The sequence below is a fragment of the Cherax quadricarinatus genome, chromosome 24, assembly GCF_038502225.1.
Source record: "Cherax quadricarinatus isolate ZL_2023a chromosome 24, ASM3850222v1, whole genome shotgun sequence".
Lineage (NCBI taxonomy): Eukaryota > Metazoa > Arthropoda > Malacostraca > Decapoda > Parastacidae > Cherax > Cherax quadricarinatus.
Window position 1 is genome coordinate 35,216,695 of NC_091315.1, and position 8,487 is coordinate 35,225,181.

Below are 8,487 nucleotides of genomic sequence, written 5' to 3' on the forward strand. Positions count from 1 at the left end.
CTCACTCTCTCTCTCTCTCTCTCACACACATAGTCTCCCCCCTCTCTCTCGCTCTCTCCCTCCTTCTTTCCCCCTCCCTATCCTCGACTCTCCCTCTCCCCCCTCCTTCCCTATCCCTCACCTCGACCCCCCACCAAGCATTCAATAGAGTCAAGAGGACGAACTGATTTCTTTGGATGTCGCTGTCTTAAAAACCTGGAGGGATTTTCTTGTGATGGTTCAGAGAGGGAAGACAGCAAGGCTGGCCGGAGCCTCCACCATCACAGCCTCACATACCTTCCTCATATATATATATATATATATATATATATATATATATATATATATATATATATATATATATATATATATATATATATATATATATATATATATATATATATATATGTATATATATGTGTGTGTGTGTGTGTGTGTGTGTGTGTGTGTGTGTGTGTGTGTTAGGCACTACCTTGTGTATGCTGGTACTGGTACAGGACAGAGCCTACCATACACAGGACCTCGGTTCGGTTCCCCGAACATTTTTCGGTTTATCTGAATGTATAAGCGTGCATTTCAACATTTCATGTTGGGATTCGAACTGGTGATGTAGCTGTCGTCCTCATGTCGCTCTCAGACTGTAGCACTCAGCCAGGGAGGCGAACTGGTGGTAGTGGTGCTACAGGAAGGTAGGTTCTACTCTCCTGGGAGGGTGTGTATCAGCCACAACTGCAACTCTAAACACGACTTGTTAGAGTGTGTTACACTACCCCTCCAGTACACACCACCCCTCCAGTACACACCACCCCTCCATTACACACCACACCTCCAGTACACACCACCTCTCCAGTACACACCACCCCTCCAGTACACACCACCCCTCCATTACACACCACACCTCCAGTACACACCACCTCTCCAGTACATACCACCCCTCCAGTACACACCACCCCTCCATTACACACCACACCTCCAGTACACACCACCTCTCCAGTACACACCACCCCTCCAGTACATACCACCCCTCCATTACACACCACACCTCCAGTACACACCACCTCTCCAGTACACACCACCCCTCCAGTACACACCACCGTTCCAGTACACACCGCCCCTCCAGTACACACCATCCCTACAGTACACACCACCCCTACAGTACACACCACCCCTCCATTACACACCACACCTCCAGTACACACTACCCCTCCAGTACACACCACCCCTAAAGTACACACCACCCCTCCAGTGCACACCACCCCTCCAGTACACACCACCCCTCCAGTACACACTACCCCTCCAGTGCACACCACCCCTAAAGTACACACCACCCCTCCAGTTCACACCACCCCTCCAGTACACACCACTCCTACGGTACACACAGCCCCTCCAGTACACACCATCCCTCAAGTACACACCACCCCTCCAGTACACACCGCCCCTTCAGTACACACCACCCCTCCAGTACACACCACCCCTCCAGTACACACCACTCCTCCAGTACACACCACCCCTCCAGTACACACCACCCCTGCAGTACACACCACCCATCCAGTATACACCACCCCTCCAGTACACACCATCCCTCCAGTACACACCACCCCTCCAGTACACACCACCCCACCAGTACACAACACCCCACCAGTACCCAACACCCCACCAGTACACACCACCCCTCCAGTACACACCACCCCTCCAGTTCACACCACCCCCTCCAGTACACATCACCCCTCTAGTACATACCACCTCTCCAGTACACACCACCCCTCCAGTACACACCACTCCTACGGTACACACAGCCCCTCCAGTGCACACCACCCCTCCAGTACACTCCACCCCTCAAGTACACTCCACCCTTCAAGTACACTCCACCCCTCAAGTACATACCACTCCTCCAGTACACACCACCCCTCCAATACATAGTGACAGACGTAGCTCTTGTCCCTTCTAGTACGCCTGTCACGAGGATGAGGGGTGTGAGGGAGAGAGAAAGAGAGAGGGGAACAGAGGAAGAGAGGGGAGCGAGACAGAGTGAAAGAGTGTAAAAGGAGAGTAGTGGAGGGAGCGGCGACCCCTGGGAGAGCGGGAGTTTGTCAAGGGGCGCGATTACTGCAGAGACTCTGTGAGACTGCTGTCTCCCTCTCTCCTCCATGTCTCCCTCTCTCCTTCCTGTTTCCCTCTCTCCTTCCTGACTCCCTCTCTCCTTCCTGTCTCCCTCTCTCCTTCCTGTCTCCCTCTCTCCTTCCTGACTCCCTCTCTCCTTCCTGACTCCCTCTCTCCTTCCTGTCTCCCTCTCTCCTTCCTGTCTCCCTCTCTCCTTCCTGACTCCCTCTCTCCTTCCTGACTCCCTCTCTCCTTCCTGTCTCCCTCTCTCCTTCCTGTCTCCCACTCCCCTTCCTGTCTCCCTCTACCCTCCCTGTCTCCCTCTACCCTCCCTGTCTCCCTCTACCCTCCCTGTCTCCCTCTACCCTCCCTGTCTCCCTCTACCCTCCCTGTCTCCCTCTACCCTCCCTGTCTCCCTCTACCCTCCCTGTCTCCCTCTACCCTCCCTGTCTCCCTCTTCTCCTTGTCTACTTCTCCTTCTTCTCTCGCTCTCTTTGGATCATGAGAACAGGTCTATCAGTCCACTACACTACACACATCACTGTACCACATCACTGTACCACATCACAGTATCATATCACAGTACCACATCACTGTACCACATCACAGTACCATATCACAGTACCACATCACTGTACCACATCACAGTACCATATCACAGTACCACATCACAGTACCACATCACTGTAAGACATCACTGTATCACATCACTGTATCACCTCACTGTGCTACATCACTGTACCACATCAATGTACCGCATAGCTGTACCACATCACAGTACATCACAGTACCACATCACTGTACCACATCAATGTACCGCATAGCTGTACCACATCACTGTACCACATCACAGTACCACATCACTGTACCACATCACAGTATCACATCACAGTATCACATCACAGGACCACATCACTGTAGCACATCACTGTACAACATGACTGTAGCACATCACAGTACTACATCACTGTACCACATCACTGTAGCACATGACAGTACTACATCACTGTAGCACATGGCAGTACTACATCATTGTAGCACATCACAGTAGTACATCACTGTAGCACATGACAGTACTACATCACTGTAGCACATGACAGTACTACATCACTGTAGCACATCACAGTAGTACATCACTGTAGCACATCACAGTACCACATGGAAGATTGCCTGGTGTCTCACCAGGCGCCAACCAGTGCTGCTCATCCTCCTATCTTAACGTTTACTTGTCAAGATATATATATTTTTTTTCAGACTTGGCCGCCGACGTAGCTGGTTTATTGTGTACCTCATATCCATCCTGTAAATGGTAGTGGCTAGTTTATTGTGTACCTCATATCCATCCTGTAAATGGTAGTGGCTAGTTTATTGTGTACCTCATATCCATCCTGTAAATGGTAGTGGCTAGTTTATTGTGTACCTCATATCCATCCTGTAAATGGTAGTGGCTAGTTTATTGTGTACCTCATATCCATCCTGTAAATGGTAGTGGCTAGTTTATTGTGTACCTCATATCCATCCTGTAAATGGTAGTGGCTAGTTTATTGTGTACCTCATATCCATCCTGTAAATGGTAGTGGCTAGTTTACTGTGTATCTCATATCCATCCTGTAAATGGTAGTGGCTAGTTTATTGTGTACCTCATATCCATCCTGTAAATGGTAGTGGCTAGTTTATTGTGTATCTCATATCCATCCTGTAAATGGTAGTGGCTAGTTTATTGTGTATCTCATATCCATCCTGTAAATGGTAGTGGCTAGTTTATTGTGTATCTCATATCCATCCTGTAAATGGTAGTGGCTAGTTTATTGTGTACCTCATATCCATCCTGTGAATGATAATGGCTAGTTTATTGTGTACCTCATATCCATCCTGTGAATGATAATGGCTAGTTTATTGTGTATCTCATATCCATCCTGTAAATGGTAGTGGCTAGTTTATTGTGTATCTCATATCCATCCTGTAAATGGTAGCCACATATTTTTTATTTAGTTTGATCATCATCAGTGTGTCTGCCAACCTGCCAGAAGTACTTATAATCAAGCCTAAGCCTGGCTACTGCAGCATCAGTCAGTCTGTTCACATTGCAAGTTGCTCCATAAATATACTTATCAACGTTCTTGTTTTCATAGCAAGTTATAGATCTACTCAGACTTCTAATTGCATGCCTATAACACCCAGATTATTAACATACTTCTCTGCTAATATCTTTCCCGTAGCTCGATCGCTAGCCCGCTCATCTCACACTCTGATGTCCGGGGGTCGATCCCTCGAACGGGTGGAAACATTAGGATGTATTTCCTTAAGATACCTACTGTCCATGTTCACCCATCAGTAAAAATAGGTACCTGGGTGTTAGTCGACTGGTGTGGGTCGCATCCTGGGGATAAAATTAGCCTTAATTGCCCTAAATGCTCTGCATAACAAAGGGCTTTCTATATAGCATATCAATGATGTCAGCTAGGCCTGTATACCATGAACTTGTAGAAATAAAGATTATTATTATTATTATTATTATTATTATTATTATTATTATTATTATTATTATTATTATTATTATTATTATTATTATTATTATTATTATTATTATTATTATTATATACATGTTACATTGCACTTTCTGCTCCAGGGTAGTTTCTTTGGCAAACTTATCAACTTTATCAAGTGGGATCAATTCAGTATGTGATGGAATCAATAATAATTACATATGACTTCTTGTCAGTGATGTTTGATCATGCAAACTTGGCTTCTGCAACGAGCATGTTGCAGGGTTGTTAGGTGAGTCAAGACGTACGATCAATAATGATCAAGGAGTGAAATTCAGTGTTACAAGTTAATTTTAGTGACACTAGTAAGGCCATCAGTTCAGTCCAGACGCGGAGTGCCCATCAGACAACAACCGGTGGTGCTGAACGGAGTATCTGAGTGACTAAACGATGACAATCACGCCTTGACCAGCGATATTTCACATAACACTTAAAGTCTGTAACACCTAAAATAACAACGTACCACCTTAGACACAAACTGAGAAAGTAACATATAAATGTCTTGAGTGAATAACACTAAATCGTGGGAAAATGCATCTACCAGGTGTGAGTGTATGAGTGGGTGAGGCAGTGTGGGTGAGGCAGTGTGGGTGAGGTAGTGTGGGTGAGGTAGTGTGGGTGAGGTAGTGTGGGTGAGGTAGTGTGGGTGAGGCAGTGTGGGTGAGGTAGTGTGGGTGAGGTAGTGTGGGTGAGGTAGTGTGGGTGAGGTAGTGTGGGTGAGGTAGTGTGGGTGAGGTAGTGTGGGTGAGGCAGTGTGGGTGAGGTAGTGTGGGTGAGGTAGTGTGGGTGAGGTAGTGTGGGTGAGGTAGTGTGGGTGAGGTAGTGTGGGTGAGGTAGTGTGGGTGAGGTAGTGTGGGTGAGGTAGTGTGGGTGAGGTAGTGTGGGTGAGGTAGTGTGGGTGAGGTAGTGTGGGTGAGGTAGTGTGGGTGAGGTAGTGTGGGTGAGGTAGTGTGGGTGAGGTGTGGGTGAGGTAGTGTGGGTGAGGTAGTGTGGGTGAGGTAGTGTGGGTGAGGCAGTGTGGGTGAGGTAGTGTGGGTGAGGTAGTGTGTGAGAGGTAGTGTGGGTGAGGTAGTGTGGGTGAGGTAGTGTGGGTGAGGTAGTGTGGGTGAGGCAGTGTGGGTGAGGTAGTGTGGGTGAGGTAGTGTGGGTGAGGTAGTGTGGGTGAGGTAGTGTGGGTGTGTTAGGTTGTGTGGGTGAGGTAGTGTGGGTGAGGTAGTGTGGGTGAGGTAGTGTGGGTGAGGTAGTGTGGGTGAGGTAGTGTGGGTGAGGTAGTGTGGGTGAGGTAGTGTGGGTGAGGTAGTGTGGGTGAGGTAGTGTGGGTGAGGTAGTGTGGGTGAGGTAGTGTGGGTGAGGTAGTGTGGGTGAGGTAGTGTGGGTGAGGTAGTGTGGGTGAGGTAGTGTGGGTGAGGTAGTGTGGGTGAGGTAGTGTGGGTGAGGTAGTGTGGGTGAGGTAGTGTGGGTGAGGTAGTGTGGGTGAGGTAGTGTGGGTGAGGCAGTGTGGGTGAGGTAGTGTGGGTGAGGCAGTGTGGGTGAGGCAGTGTGGGTGAGGTAGTGTGGGTGAGGTAGTGTGGGTGAGGCAGTGTGGGTGAGGTAGTGTGGGTGAGGTAGTGTGGGTGAGGTAGTGTGGGTGAGGCAGTGTGGGTGAGGTAGTGTGGGTGAGGTAGTGTGGGTGAGGTAGTGTGGGTGAGGTAGTGTGGGTGAGGTAGTGTGGGTGAGGTAGTGTGGGTGAGGTAGTGTGGGTGAGGTAGTGTGGGTGAGGTAGTGTGGGTGAGGTAGTGTGGGTGAGGTAGTGTGGGTGAGGTAGTGTGGTTGAGGTAGTGTGGGTTAGTTAGTGTGGGTGAGGTAGTGTGGGTGAGGTAGTGTGGGTGAGTGTGGGTGAGGTAGTGTGGGTGAGGTAGTGTGGGTGAGGTAGTGTGGGTGAGGTAGTGTGGGTGAGGTAGTGTGGGTGAGGTAGTGTGGGTGAGGTAGTGTGGGTGAGGTAGTGTGGGTGAGGTAGTGTGGGTGAGGTAGTGTGGGTGAGGTAGTGTGGGTGAGGTAGTGTGGGTGAGGTAGTGTGGGTGAGGTAGTGTGGGTGAGGTAGTGTGGGTGAGGTAGTGTGGGTGAGGTAGTGTGGGTGAGGTAGTGTGGGTGAGGTAGTGTGGGTGAGGTAGTGTGGGTGAGGTAGTGTGGGTGAGGTAGTGTGGGTGAGGTAGTGTGGGTGAGGTAGTGTGGGTGAGGTAGTGTGGGTGAGGTAGTGTGGGTGAGGTAGTGTGGGTGAGGTAGTGTGGGTGAGGTAGTGTGGGTGAGGTAGTGTGGGTGAGGTAGTGTGGGTGAGGTAGTGTGGGTGAGGTAGTGTGGGTGAGGTAGTGTGGGTGAGGTAGTGTGGGTGAGGTAGTGTGGGTGAGGTAGTGTGGGTGAGGTAGTGTGGGTGAGGTAGTTTGTGTGAGGTAGTGGGGGTGAGGTAGTGTGGGTGAGGTAGTGTGGGTGAGGTAGTGTGGGTGAGGCAGTGTGGGTGAGGAAGTGTGTGTGAGGTAGTGTGGGAGAGGTATTGTGTGTGAGGTAGTGTGGGTGAGGTAGTGTGGGTGAGGTAGTGTGGGTGAGGTAGTGTGGGTGAGGTAGTGTGGGTGAGGTAGTGTGGGTGAGGTAGTGTGGGTGAGGTAGTGTGGGTGAGGTAGTGTGGGTGAGGTAGTGTGGGTGAGGTAGTGTGGGTGAGGTACTGTGGGTGAGGTAGTGTGGGTGAGGCAGTGTGGGTGAGGCAGTGTGGGTGAGGCAGTGTGGGTGAGGCAGTGTGGGTGAGGTAGTGTGGGTGAGGCAGTGTGGGTGAGGTAGTGTGGGTGAGGTAGTGTGGGTGAGGTAGTGTGGGTGAGGCAGTGTGGGTGAGGCAGTGTGGGTGAGGTAGTGTGGGTGAGGCAGTGTGGGTGAGGCAGTGTGGGTGAGGTAGTGTGGGTGAGGCAGTGTGGGTGAGACAGTGTGGGTGAGGTAGTGTGGGTGAGGTAGTGTGGGTGAGGTAGTGTGGGTGAGGCAGTGTGGGTGAGGCAGTGTGGGTGAGGCAGTGTGGGTGAGGCAGTGTGGGTGAGGCAGTGTGGGTGAGGTAGTGTGGGTGAGGCAGTGTGGGTGAGGCAGTGTGGGTGAGGCAGTGTGGGTGAGGCAGTGTGGGTGAGGCAGTGTGGGTGAGGCAGTGTGGGTGAGGCAGTGTGGGTGAGGCAGTGTGGGTGAGGCAGTGTGGGTGAGGCAGTGTGGGTGAGGCAGTGTGGGTGAGGCAGAGTGGGTGAGGCAGTGTGGGTGAGACAGTGTGGGTGAGGCAGTGTGGGTGAGACAGTGTGGGTGAGGCAGTGTGGGTGAGGCAGTGTGGGTGAGGCAGTGTGGGTGAGACAGTGTGGGTGAGACAGTGTGGGTGAGGTAGTGTGGGTGAGGCAGTGTGGGTGAGGCAGTGTGGGTGAGGCAGTGTGGGTGAGGCAGTGTGGGTGAGGCAGTGTGGGTGAGGCAGTGTGGGTGAGGCAGTGTGGGTGAGGCAGTGTGGGTGAGACAGTGTGGGTGAGACAGTGTGGGTGAGGTAGTGTGGGTGAGGCAGTGTGGGTGAGGCAGAGTGGGTGAGGCAGTGTGGGTGAGACAGTGTGGGTGAGACAGTGTGGGTGAGACAGTGTGGGTGAGGCAGTGTGGGTGAGGCAGTGTGGGTGAGGCAGTGTGGGTGAGGCAGTGTGGGTGAGGCAGTGTGGGTGAGGCAGTGTGGGTGAGGCAGTGTGGGTGAGACAGTGTGGGTGAGGCAGGGTGGGTGAGGTGTGGGTGAGGCAGTGTGGGTGAGGCAGTGTGGGTGAGGCAGTGTGGGTGAGGCAGTGTGGGTGAGTGTGGGTGAGGTGTGGGTGAGGCAGTGTGGGTGAGACAG